The sequence below is a fragment of the Homarus americanus genome, unplaced genomic scaffold (genome assembly GCF_018991925.1).
Source record: "Homarus americanus isolate GMGI-L3 unplaced genomic scaffold, GMGI_Hamer_2.0 scaffold32583, whole genome shotgun sequence".
Taxonomy (NCBI): Eukaryota; Metazoa; Arthropoda; class Malacostraca; order Decapoda; family Nephropidae; genus Homarus; species Homarus americanus.
In genome coordinates, this window is record NW_024713129.1 from 12,678,452 (window position 1) to 12,698,451 (window position 20,000).

The window sequence follows — 20,000 nt, forward strand, 5'->3', positions numbered from 1 at the left end:
TATTTGAATATCCTTGATAGTGAAATTCATTACAGGAAGTTGAATTAAAGCAGACTTGAGTTTTCGATTTAACGCAAAATGCTGATGAGTAGGCAAGGTCCGTAATGTACTACAAGTGATTTAACAGTAATCCGGAGCCTTGTAATGCCCTTTCACAACTAGCTGCTTAACACCATTTTGGCATTTTAAAATTACAGTAGTGAGATTTGGAAAGAACAAATACTGCACATTGTGAAGGTGAGCGTGGAACACAGTCTTTAGACTAACTGGCCTATAACTGCATTGCGCTAACGCTGTGCGTACATTTGGTTGTATGACTGCCAATTCACATATTCCCTCTGCAGCAGGAATAAATGCAAACATGTAAGCTGGACATACGTGTAGGTGTAGATAAGACGACTTACACCGTGACAGTACCTCAGAATCTTCTATTGATAACAAAGAATACTCTTCATCTACTAAGAAAAGTTCTTTAGGCCTATCTAGGGTATACAGTGTGTCGTTCACAGACCAGGGGAAGGGTTCTAAATGCCATGCCTTAAACTCATGTTGCCCTCGCATAGAAATGTGTATCAGAATTGCATTGTGCGTGAGGGTTGACTCCAACAGCGGGTAATAATAGTGAACCTCATTGTCATTGAAAATAGGAGTTAAATGATACTGCAACTTGGCTATTTTTAAAGCTTCAAGAAGCGTCTGCACAGGCACAAGCTTCGCGTCCACACGTCCTATCCCGGCATCTACAATGCTGTCTATTAGTTCATTTTTAGAGGTTACAATTTTATGAACTGAAATTTCAGCAGCATGCAAATATTCTGTGAAGTAAAGGAGCCATTCTAACGTCGGGATTGCTTTCTGTAACCTAGTAACAATCCTCGAAACTTGGTTAGACTCCATTATGATTGCATTAACCTTTGATTCTAGAGCAGTAATCGCATGAAAGGTTTGAGAAATAACACGATTCTGTTGAGATACAGCCTGAACGACAACGTTCGTGAAACTATTGTCGAATTCATCGAAGCTGTGCTGAGACCATGAAGAATGTCCAATGCTGATTGTAGTTGGCCGTCGACGTTTTCCAACTGACGCGAAAGTACGAGTTAACTTCTACTCGCAGAACGTAGTTTCATACAATAGTCATTTGGGACATTTTGCTTCTGAACAGTCTGTAAGGATGTATCAGTCACGTCATCATCAACTGGAGGTACATTTATCTGGGTCTTCTTCAGACGATCCGCGTGCACGACATCTGCAATCTGTGCATTAGGCTTCCATATATTGAATTTGTTGCCTGCTTCTTTTGAGATTATGCGGAATGGACCAGAAAATTTTGCCGAAAGTTTGGAGTTCCTTTCAGGTTCCTTTAACATAACAGCGTCCCCAACGTTCAGTGCGATAGGTTTAGCATGTTTATGTTGTTTGATGATCATTTTGGCGCGTGACGCCGCTAGCTGTGATCGTACTTGGTTATGAATTTCTGTAAAGACATGAATTTGTTTTGCCCCAAAATCATCCGTATTATATACCGGGTATGGCGCATCTGTAAGCATGTCGTAAGGCAGACGTTTATCTGTACCATAGACAATGTAGTAGGGTGTTTTGCCCGTAGAGCTATTAACTGACCCATTAATAGAGGCTGCAACCTGCGGTAACCAATCCTCCCATGCGTATTGAAAACCACTAACAATTGGACGCAGTATTTCTAGGATTTTACGATTGGTTCTTTCAACAAGGCCATTAGCCTGTGGATGATAAGCTGTCACAAAAGTTTGTTTAATTCCATATTGTGCACATTAGGGTGTGTCAATCGGAGGCGAATTTTTTTTTTTGAGTTTGAAAAATCGGCCCATGGTATTAATGATGTAGTTCTATGTGCAGAATCATTTGATATCTTCAGATTTGAAAAGTTTTCATTTTTTGCTAGGTAAATTTTAACTTGAAATCTTATGAAAATTCAGTATTCCCACCCTTTTACCAACACCACTAAATAGCTTATTTAAAGTAAAGTAAATGTATCAGGTTAATTTATTAGGATGAAAATGATCCAGAATAGTGAAACGAATGATCTTGACACATTTATTAAATTTAATATTCCTTTAGAAAACAAAATCATCAAATACAAAACCGGTTTTACTACTACGACCCGGTGTTGCTGCACACCATAGAGAACATGTCTTTCTTGCTTCTGTTTCTACTCATCACCTCCCTGCTGACCACCTGAGCTCGGATGTAGCCTTCCCTCCTCTCCTGGTTGTACACGTGACTGCTGGCCTCGCTCACTTGCTGTACACAACGCTCTATACCTAAAGCAGCGTACATGCACTGGCCGTCCAGTGGTTTTCCTGACTTGAACATTGGTGAGGGCTGCAGGTAAGAGGGGGGTCTACTGCCAGCCTGATGTTATCCAGATCTATGATCAGTGAGGGTCTTGGCACCTAGATTGACTTCAGGCCTCCCTTGACCCCTGAAGGAATGCCACCAACTGATTCTCCATTAAGTGCCCAGATCCTCTCTATATAAGTCCTATAATCGCGATCTTTTGATCGCCACTCTCTCCTCCTCATCCTTACTGCAGAGCATCGCCTGCAGAACTGCCTCGATGAGCATACCAGGAAGATCTCCTCACAGTCTGCTCCACAATCTGAACAACCTTCCTTGCTGACTCCTCAGGAGCTCAAGCTGGAAGAGAACATGCCTCGACCTTCGAGGAACAACGATGACTTGACCTTGGTGTTGACCCAATTTGGCAAGTAGACACCAATGCATGAATTGGGACAATAAGTCTCAGGTTGTGAAGCTGGTTCCTTCTCAGCTTCATGATGAGTTTGCACCCAAATTCTGCAGAACCGAGAGCCGCTAGAGCCACCTAGAATGTGAGACCGGACCCATCTGCAGGTAAGTAAGTCCACTGCATGACCCCAGTTTTGATGGCACTGCAAATCATGTAACCATAGTACTGGTCAGTACTCAGGTCAGCTGCACGATGCATGTGCAAGCTCACTGAGTGGGAGGGCCAACTGTGATTTTTTCTAAAGCTCGGATTTATTTCTAACTCAGTGGCAGAGTCCAGCATCTTGCCAAGAGGACCAGACCATCTGTTGTTTGAAAGAGTCTTGCCATCCAGCCTCCTGGATCAGATGTCTGAGTATAAATCCCCTGGTGTGGAGGTCACAAACAATCCAGACCAGCTTCCTCCCACCCTTCCCGCCTATCCACTGTATGACCCCCTTTAAGCACCCTGTGTTCAGAAGTTGGTGCTGTCCCCTCCAATGGCCTGCAGGGTCTGGTCTACGCTCCTCTGGAGCCAGCTCACAATGTTATTCCGCCACTATCTCAGCTGGTTTCCTTGATGTCATCTTTCTCTGGAGTGAATGCCACAAATTGCCTCCCTCCTGGGTTCACTTGCAGGAGCGGCGTTCCTCCCTTCCTACCATGGCAGGGAACAACTTGTCAGAATCTCCAACTTTCTTTATGAACACTTTAGTGTCATCCCTTCTCCCATCAAAGAACAAACAATTGATTCCATTTTCTCTTATCCTTAATGTCCCTCTGAAGTACGCATTGCCTTCCTTGTTTCCCTCCTTACTTTTGTTATGATCTATCACCAGGTGGTAATTACCAAAAGTATCAAACCACCGGCTAACCCAGGTAGCCATGTGTTGAGTCTCTGCAGTTTCTCTGAGACTAGTGTAGTGTCGTGCATGCTGGCTGGGCTTAAGTGCTCAGACATTCCTTCCTATTTCGACCTGCCTAAGCGATTTGGGGATCATTATTTTCTTGGTTAGGGAATAAAGCCATTCTCCTGGTCAGCACTCTTGATCAGCCATGTGTCATTAAACCCTAGAACTTGGACTCCAATCATCAGCCTTTTACCACCTGGCCCTCTCAAGTCTCTTTTCCTCGCAACTCTTCTCCTCTTCTGTCTCTGTGGCAGCCTCCTGTCTCTTGGACTCCGGAATATCTTGGCTAGAAATCATGAGAGAGCCCCTATATCAGTTAGCCTCTCTCTGTGCCGAATAAACGCCAGCCATGGAACTTTCCAGTCCACGCTTTGCAAAACACGGTGAGATGTACCGACTCGGCAGCCTGAATGCATCAAACGAGGTAATATATAAACACCGTGCTCCGCGCAATTTGCGTCAAACAACTGGTCCAGCTGTTTCATGTGCCGTCCTTCAGTCCGCGCCCTTCCCGGTAGGATGACCTCTTTGCCTTTTCCCAACTGGCCAGCAGTCTCACTAATCTTCTTCTCTGACTTGTTATGACTGAGGCTTGAACTGAGCGTTAGCCAGGGAGCGTACTGTGCCAAGACAGCTACCAAAGGAATGCAGCAATGTCTTTGTTTGTGTAGTGCCCCGGTTCTTTTCACTGATTTGCCTGATTAAAAACACCTATCTCAAAGCATCTCAATGTAGGCAACCACCTCGCGGAGCCTCCCAATCTAAGATAGTGACTAGAAGGCTTACCTTGGTTCCTCGTCCTGACACAAGCAGCCACGTAAATATTAATAACTTATAAAGCACGTACATCAAATCTTAAAAGCCTATGAAAACACGTTAGTTGGGTTGTTAAAGAATGCAGTCAGTAAAAAGCAATGTTCACTATTTAATTGTACCCCGCAGCCATGTACTACTCTTCGATAAATTTCACGCTAAACTCACCCTAGCAAAAGGTTGCAAAATATTTAAAACCCTAAACGTAGCCGCCTATATACATCAAATCTACCAAAAAGTGACGGCCATTATTTGATGACCCTTCCCGCGACATGTTCCACTACTATATAAGTTCATAGTCATGTTTCAAATTATAGCTTTGTTCTCAACCAGGATATTTAATCTACCTGTTCTTTAATACGCAGTTTATTTGATCTATCCTGGCTAGTCGAGTCTGTTGGCAATTCGCAACACCACCCCGAAATCGTAACTCCATTTTTCTGTTGCACTCTCTGCATTGCTGACATACTGGAAAAATCACACATATAACATCCTTTCAAGATTCTACGAACCGTCTCGGGATTTAGGAATCAAAAGGTTTACAAACCATTCTAGGGCGTGATAGAAAACAGGCGATCCGCACAACACAGCCCTTACCTTGTATGTTTCCGAGACATTAATAACATCTGTGCCCGTGTACACAAGTTAGTGAGTCAACAGCTACCAGTGAATTTCATTTTGGTTTTGGAGAGAACCTCTCACGCCTCTGCTGGTACCACGTCCCCGCATCCCCTTTACGTAACGCTGGGAAGGTGTGTGGTTGAGGTCGAGAGTACCCTAATGATGACCTTCAATATGTGATTGGCAGTACGTTCAACTTTCAGTCCCAGTGGTAAGTATAGGTTCAGAATGATACCTCACGCTGTGTGTAGGAACATACCCCAAACTTAAATATTTATTTTACGGATGAACATCTGGTTGCGTTTTCGAAGAGTTGGGCAGACCAAGTAACCGTCAGCTGGCAAATTGAACTGCTGGCAACTATATAAAAGTTCGCGAGAAGGGCGCATTTCACGTCTTGGAGAATCTGAGTGGTGGTCACCTTGAGCGTCGTAGCTGAGTACCTGAAACTCCTTCTCTCGAAGCTCAGCTGCCATTAGGCTTCCATTTGAATTTGCGCAGAGAGAATTTTACGTTGTAAACCTGATATGATGTCAAGGCCAATACATTAGCGCGCAAGCACCTGTGTCTATATCAAGAGCCAGGCTATCCACTATCGGCACTGACAACACCTCCACTTTGCTAGGGCGAGCCGCCATTAACGCAGGGCCGCAATAGAAGTGCTGTGAGGAGGGGCGGAATTACCCTATCTATCCCTCTCTTGTGCTGTGGTGTGCGCGCTGGTCTTCCCCCCATGACTTGTCCCGTAGATTTTCTGCTTACGCCTCTTATACGACACTTCCTCCGCTTCACTTAGGTCCACTTCTAGCCTTATACATAGCCATCGCACTCCTGCGTGAACTATGAGCTGTCGATTTGTGAAGAGCGCACTACTTTCCATGCCGCTGAGGTTTGTGCGCCGCTTTGGCTCCCTACCGTTTGACCTTTTGAGAATGGCTTTGCAATCATGGCCTTAAAATTAGCACTATTACTTCCTCGAGCTGAAAACAATCTTCCATTACGGGCCACGCTTATTACAATGTGCGACCGTAACGATAAGTTTTCTGCCATGCTAGGCGGGAGTGGAAGTAAATCGGAGCTTAAGTAAAATGATAAGGAGTCTGGGAGTGAGGCTGCCTATGCATCTGAGACAGCTGGGGTTGTGGTGACGTCACTCGAGGGCTGCGCCAGTAAGGGGCCTGTAGCTATATAAGGACCACTTGACTTTTGCAGCTAAAGAAATTCCATAGTTCTATCACTGTTTCCACATTGTCCGGGTGGCATATCACCCTGTGAGTTGTACCAGCCTGGAGGACCGAAAGCGCTGGTATGTCCTGGCTTAACCTCGCCTGCAATGTCAACAGCCCCGCTTCATTTCGTATACCTGGAATACAGCCGATCCAACCATCTGAATATCCATTGCAGCGTTCCACAGACCTACCCCTCAAAAATCTCAATTTGGCGCTCGCTTTGAACTTCTTTTCTTATAGTCAGGGCTTCTGTAAACCAAACGATTTAAACGACCGCCTGCATAGGAACCCTGCTATATGGGAACGCATATGCTTTCTTTCTTCTGCCAGTCATTATGTGACTATTGGCATGCTATGTTCACATGCACGACAAAATGTGCTGTAATCTCGGAGCAATTGTCTTGTCCCAAGTGGAAATTCAATATAGTCACAAGGCTGTATGATATTAATAACATTATCAGTTTTAGGTGTGGTAGTAGTACTGGTGTGAGGGTTAGATGACGCATTGTATTGTTAGTATGAAGCAAGTTAGTATTCTTACCTAACAGAAGGCAGGGTTAATAAGGTTGTTACCGATTTAGCAACAGACACACTATCACCTGTAACAGGGTAACTGCTTTGTAAACTTAGGTGAGGTAACTATAGTGGATTTACACAGACTGGTACGACGGTTTAAGTCACGCTGAATGATCTCGGCCTATAACTTCTAACACTACTTCCTACCTACTCATTTTAACTGTGTTCCATACTCAAACGCTGCCAGCCCTGGGTTTGATCATCGCATTTGTTGGTTATAAGCAAAACAGTTGCGCTTAAGTGTTCATTTCATCTTAAGTACGACATGGAATCTTAGAAATTATCTATTAGCCCCTGGGTCAATGTGAATACTTAACACAGTAAGCAGATCACTTGCCTCTCATTATAAGACAAATAAGAATTGTAGTTAATTTTAAACTATCAATAAGAAGACAGACACTTACAAAGTTAATTGTAAATTTGTGGATTTCAATACATTAATCTTGCGATTCATTAATTTTATCATTGAAATAATCCTATCCGACGAACCTATCGGGTGTGAAGATATCTCGGCACGTATCTAAGCGTGTGTAGAGTTATGTAATTTAAATTACCTATTTATACAGAGTAGTAATGCCTGTATAGAAAAAATGTGATCCTTCCAGCCCTGGAGTCGAAGTGGGTGGGTGGAGTGTGGGCGGGCCTCTTCCCAGGATGGCCGCGCCAAGCTGCTGGCTCCCTTTGGCAACGAGAAGACGCCTTCTGCTTGGGGTGAGAGATGAGTCCACTTGAACTAGGAGTTCCTCCTCCGGCGCATCAGGAAACCGCCATGATTGCCATCACCTTGGTCGCTGCTGGGTCGCTTAGCTAAACTGCCGCGGTGCCAAGTCTTCACAGTCCACGCATATATATAAGACTTGTACAGGATGACACCGAATCCCAACACGCTGACTCCACACAACAATACTGTTCAGCTGCTAGTGAAATACTCAATTGTTAGTCCAGGTTATGAAACTCTTCAACACTGCAACACTGTAATGTCTAGAAATGCTGAGTGAGCTCCATCTCAACCGGCTCAATCTGGATATGTACCAACAGGCTGTAATATGTCTATTACTTAATTCTGCACGTATTTGTATGTGACAGATAAGTGGAAATACCAAACATTGCCTCAATACGCATATAGTTTTAAACACTGGATTATGTAACGCATCACTGCTGTGTAGTTTTCTGTTTTTCATTAAAACACAGACGGATGATAATGACTACCAGTTTGAAGAAGAACTGCATTAATACCGGGCTAAGCCACCTACATGAATCGGCTGCTTGTCCAATTAACCAGTCCACTATTATATATTTATATTTGGGTTTTAAGTAACGAAACCCAAACGGTAGTTCCTTCTGCTTTATTATAAAAGGCTGTATATATAATTCCTGGGAGTGTAGATCAACAGTAAGTCTCACTGTCTAGGAGTGCGAATGAGAGAAGGGATGGCGTTTATGTATTATAAACGCGAAATACCGCCCCACGTATATAAGCTGAGGTGAGCTACTGAAGCTTAAGGGCATCGCGAGTAAGCTTACAGAAATGCTGAGCTATGGGTCTCGCCCTTTGGGTGAGTCACCCCTACCACGCGGGTCCGCCCCATGTCTTACCTATAGACACAGTGGAAAGTTACAGGGTGGTGAATCTGAATATAATATCAGGATGTATTGACCATTTATAATAATGCTCTGTTGATGAGACAGGGGCCTATTATACACCCTCGTCAAACCTGTTGAATACAATTCATTATAGTATTTCAAATAAATCATACATAGGCAATCACACATAAATAAGTTTAATCCAATATATGTTTACATAACAATCATAGCTGCAATTTTAGTCTAATCTTAGCATTTAAATGAGTACCTCTTAATTTTCCATATTTTGTTGTCACAATGATAAATAATGCAATTTTAATACCAGTCCTAAACCTGTGTGTACACAATAAGTACCAGTTAAACTTACGTGTTGAAAGTCTCAAGAGAAACCAAGTTAGGGGTGTTGCCTCTATGATCTGGTTAACTGCTATGTCCTAGTGCTAAAAGGGTCTCTATGATCTGGAGCACATGCCGCAGCAAAATTAAAATGCCTCTTTGCCCAGCCCTACTGGTCAAAAAGGAAATGAAGTCAGGTGTTTATACATAAACAAGCCCCTACAACACCGTAACCCCCAAGCCCCCATCTTCCACCATCTCAATACTCCATCAGGGTTCCCAACCTACCTAACCTGATAGCCTCAGGGTCCGTGGAAGGTCAGTATTAAAAACTTAACATTTCCTATTCACTATATTTTTATATTGTTGTTCTATTTTTGTCAAATATTATACTAGATGTTATGTATGTATTTTTGGTTACTGAAGAAACCAGCAACCGGTAGGGTGGCATGGGATGCCACTGTACACGGTCAGGTAACATACAATCAGCTCATCAGCCTGCCCGTGGTTTTGACTCTGGTAGTTCGCTACTTTATTCATACTTTGTGTATGTCATACACCGTATGATTCGCAAATTTCTAAATGGTACCAGCATATCCCATTGCAGTGTTTTCAGGTTTATGTGCTTATGCGTACTTTTCTCTAGGAGGTCCATAGGGGCCAAATAGATTCCTCAAGGTCCTGACCAAAAATAAGAACCACTGCTCTATATACATAATGGTCAGGCATTACACCCCACCAAACATGACCCTGATTCTATAGCCAAACATAATGTTTGTTTAAGCCATCCTTCCTACCGTTTGCGTAAATAAATGAAAACGTTAGACATGCGCCTTAGTCTTCTTCACATGTTAAGGAGGACAACCTCAACACTGCCATATTATTACAACTACTCTGGTACAATATGGTAAAAATGCAGGCATAACATATTAGTCACTGCCACATCTGGTCACCACCCTGAGGCTCAGGAGCGCCCGCAGCGGCGACGCCATGTTCCCTGCTGTGTTCAAAACTCCTCCGTTTGGCCCAAACACTGCCAGCTATAAGCTTTTTCACGTTGGGTTCATTTGGCTGCTTTTATCTTTTATTTGCATGAAGGCTTATTCGCACACCACCTTCCATCCTCCTTTCGCCTAGAGTCCCTGCTACTCTGGGGAATCACCAGAATCCTGTGCAGATCCATTAAAGGTGCCCCGTGAGGGCTGCTTGAGTCGAAACAGTAAGGGTGGCGGTAGCTTGCCGTAATCTCGGCAGTGCTTCATAACCCGCCTACGTTAAGTCGAGGGGCTACAGCCAGGAGCCTGTCTGTTCACCCTACCCCTAAACCTGCTCCCAGCCCGCCCAGCAAGTGAACAGAAGGTGCGTAATCCATGGGGCTTGCACGTGACCCATTAGGTATGATCTTCATGTATGTAACTGACCAGGGCCAAAGTGAGGAAGCGATCTCCCGAAACCTGACCCAGGGTCTCGGATAGAGCTAAAAAGGCTAATAAGGACCTATGGAGGGGCAGGATAAATAGACTCGTGGATCTGGAGAGAGATGGCACAATATCCTCGATAGATAAAGATGCTGATAAGCTTTATGAAGTCTAGCTAATGTTCGAAACCAACGGATACGCAGGTCATTGTCCTTATCGGAATACGCCTAAGCTCAAATTCTTGTATGCAAGAAGTTGGACAAAGCACGGAAAAGTCAAAATGCAGAAGTTGCTCAGAAGTAAAATGAAAAGCAAAGAAAAATGTGTACAAAATGTGAGTGTGTACCCTCCAGTATGTATGTGCCCATGAATATAAATCAAGGTTTGTTGCGCACACGACGAAGGAAATGTGAAGGAGAAAGGGCTCTATGCGTATGGTAATTTCCATCCTCACACCAAATAATAGAATATGTATGGAAGCACAACAACAACTATTGAGTCAAGAACTGCCCCTGGCAACAGTATGCTCCGAGTGTTCATCTCGTCCAACACTTCTAGAAAGACTGGCCTATAACCATCAAAAAGTGTGTCGTCTGGGCGAGGGTGTACACAGGACCTCTCCACCTGCCCGAAATAGATACAGGCAAACGCAAGTCACGAAGAAACTGGCAGAAACAACCAAAGCAAAAAAGAAACCACAGGAAATTTCTAACACCACAAAAAGCACTAGTCCACGATCAGAGCTTAGAGCCAACTTAAAAGATCAAGCCCTAAAAAGAAAACCTGCGACCCAGCCAAACGAACAATGCTTCAGCAAAGACTCCATGGAAGTCCTGCACCAGAGACTAACCCAAGGACCTCCCAAAGCCAAAGCAGCAGCCACGGAGCCCACGCCATGCGAGAGACGGTGGCGGAGAGTGCAGCGAGCGTCTCCTTCCACAGCCAGGACTAGTCCAACGCACCACTATGTACCATCTTATCTGCATGCCCCATCACACATGGTTCAGTCCAGGTTCGAGTCTCTTGAAACAGTCTCAACGAGACACCAAACTTGGTGTCTAAATGACGGCACCGCCGAAATACAAACAAAGCGCCTCTCAAAAGAAACTCGCAAGGCAGTAACCTCTCTAACGACTTAACGACGACCCCACCCACCAGAAATGGACCATAAACTCCTGACTGTACTGTTTGGGACAACCGCATTCCACGTAGCCAGTCAGTCCCCTGGGATCACAGCTCCAGCGCATAATCAGAAATCTTTGCGACCCAGACATGTACTCCCAGCTTAATGACATTAGTGACCATCGGACTGCAACCCGCAGTCACAATAGCCAATTGTAAGTGATGGCAACTACTCCACACACGAACAAGACCCTTCAGCCGCAGCGTCAGTAGATGACACATCACATTATGTAATTTGTGACCTCAATATCTTCCCAAAATAACGCATTTAGTGAAGTCTGAGGGCCCCACACTGGCGCGGTATGCTCAAGATTCTGCTAAGAAGGCGCCCCGTGAAACGCGGCAGTCGAAAGCAAACGACCGGCTTAATGTTTCACAAGCTACAGTCTCCCTAAATATACAGTCATTAGTAAGGATGAAAAATCTGCCCGCCTACTAACCCCTTAACAGATCGTGAACGTACTAACTGAGCCTAATTAGACCCACATGACCTCTATAAATAGTACTGTCAAGTGTTATCAAGTAAACTGAAATTTCGCTATACTGTATACCAGGAGAACATGACGGGTATTGAGCCTTTACGGTGTCGCTGTACATCAGGTCACTGAGTCAAGCAGAGTGTTGCTAGACTTCGAGGCTTCCAGTTCTAGGAGTACAGGTGGAGACAACTAGGGACCGTTATCATATGCACAAAGCGTAAATCTACCTCCCAGACGTCCTTACCAACAAGACCTAAACCAGTTAAGCACAGAAAACTAACATACATCATAGGGGGATTCCAAACAAAGTGTACTTTATGTTCTAATGACAAGTAATTTTATAAACAACGCCGGTGTGCACCGTACACAAATATCCAGAAGGCGAAAACCGCACCACCGAAATGCATTTCCTGAAGACGATCAGCGCATGGCGCCAGCGCCACACCATGCAATCCTCTGCACAGAGAGGCCGGCCCCAGCCCAATCAAGTTAACCTGACCCATCAGTACTCCAGCGAACACCCGCCAGTCGTCGTGATAAGCGCTCTCAGCCCAATCCTACTATGATCCCTACCAACATCAGGCCTGCAGTCCTGCACCAAGGTGACTGCACTCCTCTCAAGGAGCCCCGGCCCCGCGGCGGGGAGGGGGGCAGTCCCAACATCTTCTAAACACTGGCCCATGCAGCCACCACGAAGACGGAAGATGGACAGCAACATCCCGACTCACCACTCACGGGACCCGCCCCCGCACCGCCACCTAGCCCACCAGATGAGGCAGCTGAGACCGTACCCCAGAGCTGCTGGGACTACATCCGGTGCACAAGAGCCAACGCCTACATGGAAATAAAAAGGGGGATGCCTTGGTGTGGGATGTCAACAATTAAATTTATCTCTAAGCTGCCTGAAATGGATCAAGCTGCCTGATCGGTTCAACCTCTAACAGGTCCCCTACCAAAACAACGCAAACAGCGGAAAACATCCTATGAGAAACCAAGAACAATTTCATCGGCGATATTTAATGGAAGATATTTACCATTAGTGAACAGGAGAAACCGAGGCCGACAGGGAGCCGATAGAGGACACGGAGGGTCAGCTATAGAATTATCAGCACTGGCTCCAGCGTAATTCTCCAATGGACTGGCCTGCCTATACTGATGGACGACAGCTACCCTACGAGCGATAGGTCCCTATATGTGTGGCTGTAGCTGGCCATAAAGATACCTCAAAACAAGTCACCCAAGCAAGCCGCTATTAAATGCAAAGATCCTGACCCACACCCTAGACAACATGATAGGGAGGCTTGCTCATGCATATGCAATGCCTGCCTCTGCCTCTGATACTCAAGATGTTCAAGATCGCCGCTATTCGCCTGTATATACCAAAAAAGCAGGGAAGCCTCCAAACAAACTGGTTCCTGACCAATATTGCCTGAGGTACCAGCCAAAAATCCTCGAAAAATAGTAAACAAGCTGCCGCGGATGTGGTCTGAAAGTGACGAAGACGTGCCGCGATAATCCCCGCCAGTTCGCTCCGCCAGTACCGGTGCACTTCCACCGCCATTGCCCAGGCCTACGAAAGCAAATCGCTGCCAACACAATGACTGGCCGCCCAGTGTAAACGTGTAGTGCTGAGGGACGTCAGCAAGGAGTTTGATAAAGTTTGGCAAACGGGCCTGCAGTATAAGATCATACAACTGGGGCTACCTTGAAAACTGATGCGCTTGCTGTGCAACTTCATTACGGACCGCAGAGACAAAACTGGGCTGCAAAATGGAACACAGAAAGGAAATTTCACTCTCATGGCAAAGCCCTGGTGCTCTGCCCTCACTAACCCTTACACGCCTCTACATCGGTTGATCTACACCCCCAATCGTCGGCAGCGAGTACTTCCATGCATGCCGAATGTAATGTAACACAAATCTCGTCACCTGCCCAGAATCCACGTAAGGATGGCGAATTCTACCGCTCTCCCGGGCAATAGAGGATTTCTTTGGATTAGGAAAATAAATGGAAAATATAACAAACAAAACGAAATTCGAGGTCATACCCATAGTCAAATTCAAGCCGGGCGCCATTGATGATCGACTCCATTTGTGCATTTCGAGTACTCTAAACAAGGCAGGTTGCTCAGCTCAACACATCTCTGACGCATCATTTCACACGAAGGACAAACAAAAGAAAGCCAAAGTCGCCGCCGCCAAATTAAAAACTTTAAACTGGATGCCAGAGAAGATACAAGTCCACCCAGGCCAAGGCGCTGGTGAGGCCCGGTTGGAGCATCCACATCGCCCCACTCGCTCCCCACTCGAAGACCAGACAACAACAACTAAAGAGCTTCCAAAAATAAGATGTCTGAGGTCAGCCAGCGGCCGCTCCTACCATGAGATAGAGTGTGAAACCATCTGGAGAAATAAAATGGTACCAACGCCTGTGTCCTACGCCTAAGGGTTAAGGTTTTAGTAAAGCTCCTTGACGACCTTCACAGCCCAGACCACCTACACGGGGAAGATATCGACAGAGGGGTCCCGGAATCTGTCCCTACTACAACAACCCAACCCGCGACCCATCTATGTCCGGCACAACGATCCAATCTTAGATTAAAACTCAGATGATATACTGTAAGATCACATCTAACAAGTCAAAATCTAGTGAGTCCAAAACGAAATATAGTAATATGATTTAATAAACATATAATTATAAAATCAAACTAGTCATTATCAACCAAAGTAACCATTGTGCAACCTCATCCTAAATCCTAGGTTAGCTGGTGCTAGCCAACAAACCTGTAATATGTATTATAAAAGTCGTCCCCCTCGGTTTAACCTTCTTATTAAACTTCTCTTCCACCTCCCCCACGCATCTATATGTCGTGACTTCTTATCCTTCTTTGTTCGAAGCCAGCCTATTTCCATATGCCTTCCATCCTTTCCCAACCTTAATCTGAAATAAAAACCTGTCATATATTATTTACAATAAATCTGTCTCTGCATAATATGCAGGTACCTGTAGAAAGTATATTATTTATATTAAAACATGTCTGCCCACGCCCCAACACCCTACATATTATTTTCATACACCACTACCTGGGGTACAAATAAGTGTGCGGGTACCGTGATAATTAGTCACCTGGTCACCTGACCCACCCTACCACACAGGTGTGTCTGGCCTATTAAATATTAAACACGCAGGTAAGAATATTTATAACATGTGATGGCCAGCGTCGAAGAACTGTGTGTAGAGGCAGGTAGGTATGTAAATCTCCAGTGAACAGTAACGTCACTCACTGAAGATAACAGGACGACTGTATTCATATGTCAACACCAACATACAATTATCCTTAAGGTAATACCTACCATCTAATTATTACCCCAAAGTATATGTTAATGAGAGACAGGTGTATGTCGCACAGGCGTAAATAAGAGACAGGTGTATATCGTCCAGGTGTTAATAAGACACCGGTGTATGTCGTCCAGGTGTTAATGAGAGACAGGTGTATGTCGTCCAGGTGTTAATAAGAGACAGGGTGGTGCCTCAGGTGTTAATAAGAGACAGGCGTGTATGCCGCACAGAAAGTGTTAATAAGACAATCGGTGTATGTCGTCCAGGTGTTAATGAGAGAGGTAATAGGCGCATCCGCTAATAAGAGATGTATATCGTCCAGGTGTTAATAAGACAATCGTGTATGTCGTCCGGTGGCGCAATTATACGCCCAGGCGTTAATAAGTATATGCGGTGGGTGCGAGGTCAGTCCAGGGCCAAGAGACAGGTGTATGTCGTACAGGCGTTAATAAGAGACAGGTGGTATCATCCGGTGTGTTAATAAGAGACCGTGTAGTCGTCCAGGTGTTAATAAGCGATAGGTGGATGTCGTCCAGGTGTTAATAAGAGATGTGTGCGGCGTCGTCCAGGTGTTAATAAGAGACCGTATGTCGTCCAGGTGTTAATAAGAGATATGTGTATGTCGTCCGTAAGTAATGGGCTGAGAGAGACAGGTGTATGTCGTCCAGAAAGTTAATGAGAGACAGCCTCGTCCAGTGTTAATAAGAGACAGGTGTATGTCGTCCAGGTGTTAATAAGAGACAGGTGTATGTCGTCCAGGTGTTAATGAGAGACAGGTGTATGTCGTCCAGGTGTTAATAAGAGACAGGTGTTAATAAGAGATACAGGTGTATGTCGTCCAGGTGTTAATGAGATACACGTGCCTATCCATAGTGGTTAGAATAAGAGATAGATGTATATGTCCGCAAAGTAGTCAGCAGGTTGCGTATGTCATCCAGGTGTTAATAAGAGACAGGTGTATGTCATCCAGGTGTTAATAAGAGATTAGCATGTATGTCGTCCAGGTGTTAATAAGAGACAGATGGCAGTCAACCAGGTAGTTAATAAGAGACAGATGTATGTCATCCGGTGCAAGTTAATAAGAGGTGCTGTCGTCCGGTGTTAAATGTTATACAGATGTATGTCATCCAGGTGTTAATAAGAGACAGGTGTATGTCATCCAGGTGTTAATAAGAGACAGGTGTATGTCATCCAGGTAAGTTAATAAGAGACAGATGTATGCCGTCCAGCTGTTAATAAGAGACAGTGCGTCGTTCAGGGTGTTAATAATAAGAGACAGGTGTATGTCGTCTGCAGGTGTTAATACACAGGTGTATGTCGTCCAGGGTGTTACTGCTTATTGCGGTGTGTGTCGTTCAGGTGTTAATATATTGGTGATGTATGTCGTCCAGGTGTTTAATAAGAGACAGGTGTATGTCGTCCAGGTGTTAATAAGGACAGGTGTGTATATCGCATTGCAGTGTTAATAAGAGACAGGTGTATGTCGTCCAGGGGTGTTAATAAGAGACAGGTGTATGTCGTCCAGGTGTTACCAGAGACAGGTGTATGCCACAGGCCAGCCGAGAAGGTACCGTCCAGGTGTTAATGTAGAGACAGGTGTGTGTCGTCCAGGTGTTAATAATAAGAGACAGGTGTATGTCGTCCAGGTGTTATAACAAGAGACAAAAAGTCCGTAGCAAGAGACAGGTGTATGTCGTCCAGGTGTTAGAAATGATGGACAGGAGTATGTCATCCAGGTGTTAATAAGACACAGGTGTATGTCGTCCAGGTGTTAATAAGAGACAGGTGTATGACATCCAGGTGTTAATAAGAGACAGGTGTATGTCGCCCAGGTGTTAATAAGATAAAGTGTAAAGTGACATCCAGGTGTCAATAAGAGACAGGTGTATGTCGTCCAGGTGTTAATAAGTATATTGGTAAAAGTGTCGTCCGAAAAGTATAATAAAGAGATGGGTGTATGACATCCAGGTGCTAATAAGAGACAGGTGTATGTCGCCCAGGTGTTAGTAAGAGCATTGCGGGTCGTCCAGGTGTTAATAAGAGACAGGTGTATGACATCCAGGTGTTAATAAGGTGCAGGCCGTCCAGGCAAGAGACAGGTGTATGTCGTCCAGGTGTTAATAAGAGACAGGTACGTCGCACAGGCGATAATAAGAGACAGGTGTATGTCACCAGCTGTTAATAAGAGACAGGTGTATGTCGTCCAGGTGTTAATAAGAGACAGGTGTATGTCGTACTATATGCTACTAGAGACCGGTGTATATGTCATCCAGGTGTTGGGTTAAGAGACAGATAAAAGTGTCGTCCAGGGCGGCATATCAAGGCAGGTGTATGTCGTCCAGGTAAGTAGTGTAAGAGACAGGTGTGTGTGTCGTCCAGTGCACAGAGGCGCAGTGGCAGTCGTCCAGGTACATGGGTAAAAAGACAGATGTATGTCGTCCAGGTGTTAATAAGAGTCAGGTGTATGTCGTCCAGGTGTTAATATAAGAGGCTGGTGATGTATGTCGTCCAGGTGTTACTAAGAGACCGGTGTATGTCGTCCAGGTGTTAATGAGAGAGACAGGTGTATGCCGTCCAGTGTTAATGGAGAGGTGCATACCGTCCAGGTGTTAATAAAAAGCCAGGTGTATGTCGTCCAGGTGTTAATAAGAGACAGGTGTATGACATCCAGGTGTTAATAAGGACAGGTGTATGTCGTCCAGGTGTTAATAAGAGACAGGTGTGTATGACATCCAGGTGTTAATAAGAGCTCGTGCGATGGACGTCCTGTGGTAAGTTAATAAGAGACACGTGTATGTCAGTACAGGGGTTAATAAGAGACAGGTGTCGTCCAGGTGTTAATAAGGGACAGATGTATGTTGTCCAGGTGTTAATAAGCGACAGGTGGATGTCGTCCAGCGTTACTATGACAGATGTATGATGTCCAGTGTTATCACAAAGCGACACAGTGGATGTCGTCCAGGTAAGCTAATAAGAGACAGGTGTATATCGCACAGGCGTTAATAAGAGATAAAAGTGTATGTCAGTCCAGGTGTTAATAAGGGACAGGTGTATGTCGTCCAGGGTGTTAATAAGCTACAGTGTGTGTCAGCCCAGGTGTTAATAAGAGACAGATGTCGTCCCAGTGTTGGCCAGCGAGGTCAGGTGTATGTCGTCCAGGTGTTAATATGGACAGATGTATGTCGTCCAGGGTGTTAATAAGCGACAGGTGTGTGTGTGTCAGTCCAGGTGTTAATAAGAGACAGCATGTCGTCCAGGTGTTAATAAGAGACAGGTGTATGTCGTCCAGGTGTTAATAAGAGACAGGTGTATGTCGTCCAGGTGTTATCAAGAGACAGGTGTATGTCCAGGTGTTAATAAGGACAGATGTATGATGTCCAGGTGTTAAATGGGCGATGGGTGGATGTCGTCCAGGTAAGTATAATAAGAGAAGGATGCCGTCCAGAAAGTTTAATGGGTATATGTGTGTATGTCGTCCAGGGTGTTAATAAGGGACAGGTGTATGTCGTCCAGGTGTTAATAAGCGACAGGTGTGTGTCGTCCAGGCGTTAATAAGTATATACATGTATGCTGTCCAGGTGTTGGCTAAGAGACAGAAAGTAAGGCTGTCCAGGTAAGCTAACAAGGGACAGATGTATGTCGTCCAGGCACACAAGGACAGGTGTGTGTGTCCAGGTAAGTAATAAGAGACAGATGTATGTCGTCCAGGTGTTAATAAGAGACAGGTGTTAATAAGAGACAGGTGTATGTCGTCCAGGTGTTAATGAGAGACAGGTGTATGTCATCCAGGTGTTAATAAGAAATAGGTGTATGTCGTCCAGGTGTTAATAAGAGACAGGTGTAGCCGTCCAGGTGTTAATAAGGGACAGTTTTATGTCGCTCAGGTGTTAATAAGAGACAGGTGTAAGTCGTCCAGGTAGTATTATAAAGTTGCTCTTCGGTCTTACTCCCTATGTCCAGTATATTCATCGTGTAATACCTGGTGTGTTTTGTTCAGTGTGAGAATACCTGATACCTACTGCTGACTTTTGTTCATTAATATATGTTTTATGGTTATAAACGTTTATCTATGTTAGTGTTCCTTATATATGTTTTATAATAACAATATAACGAATGTTTACAATTATAACAGGAATCATCTTTCCCTCTTCGGTGTACAACCCGTAAAAGACGTTTGCCGCAAGTCCTTTTTTTCCTTCACAAAACACACACACACACACACACACACACACACTTTATTAACACCTATAAACAGGCGTCCTGGAGGCATCATTATTATAATTGCTATTCCATGATAATTTTAATAATTAGACTCTACAAAAGTTCCTCCATGTGCTACAGGGAGAAAGAACAGTCTTACGAAACCTGCCACACCTTTGCAGGTGCTGGATCACCCCATACTAACTATAAGAGGTGACACACCCTGGCTTTGTTTCAGCGCTGGCCCCATGTTGCGTCAGTGGCTCACCCACTTACCTTATGGTCCAGGCCGCCAGTGCCAACTGTATCTTGACATGCCTCTGCTGAGGTGGCCAAGTCTCAGTCCCCTATGTGGCCGGTCTGAGGTGAGTCCTGTGCACGCTGCTCTGGACGCTAAGCACCGGGGCCTGGCGGAGCAAATGATCAAGTATATGGGAGGCTGCCCAGCGTGCTCCTGACTCCGGAAGCGGTTGCCGACTGCCCACACCCTGATTCCTCAAGACCGCCGCCACCGCCAGCTGAAAGAGGTCAGTGCGGTTAAGA

At 44.9% G+C, this 20,000-nt stretch overlaps 1 long non-coding RNA gene across 1 annotated transcript; it reads left to right on the top strand.

Moving 5' to 3' along the window:
* The first annotated feature begins 16,979 nt into the window (after positions 1 to 16,979).
* Positions 16,980 to 17,987, top strand: LOC121867390. Its single transcript, XR_006089144.1, has 3 exons — positions 16,980 to 17,074; positions 17,357 to 17,481; positions 17,882 to 17,987. It is a non-coding gene; the product is annotated as an uncharacterized LOC121867390 (long non-coding RNA).
* Positions 17,988 to 20,000: the final 2,013 nt, after the last annotated feature.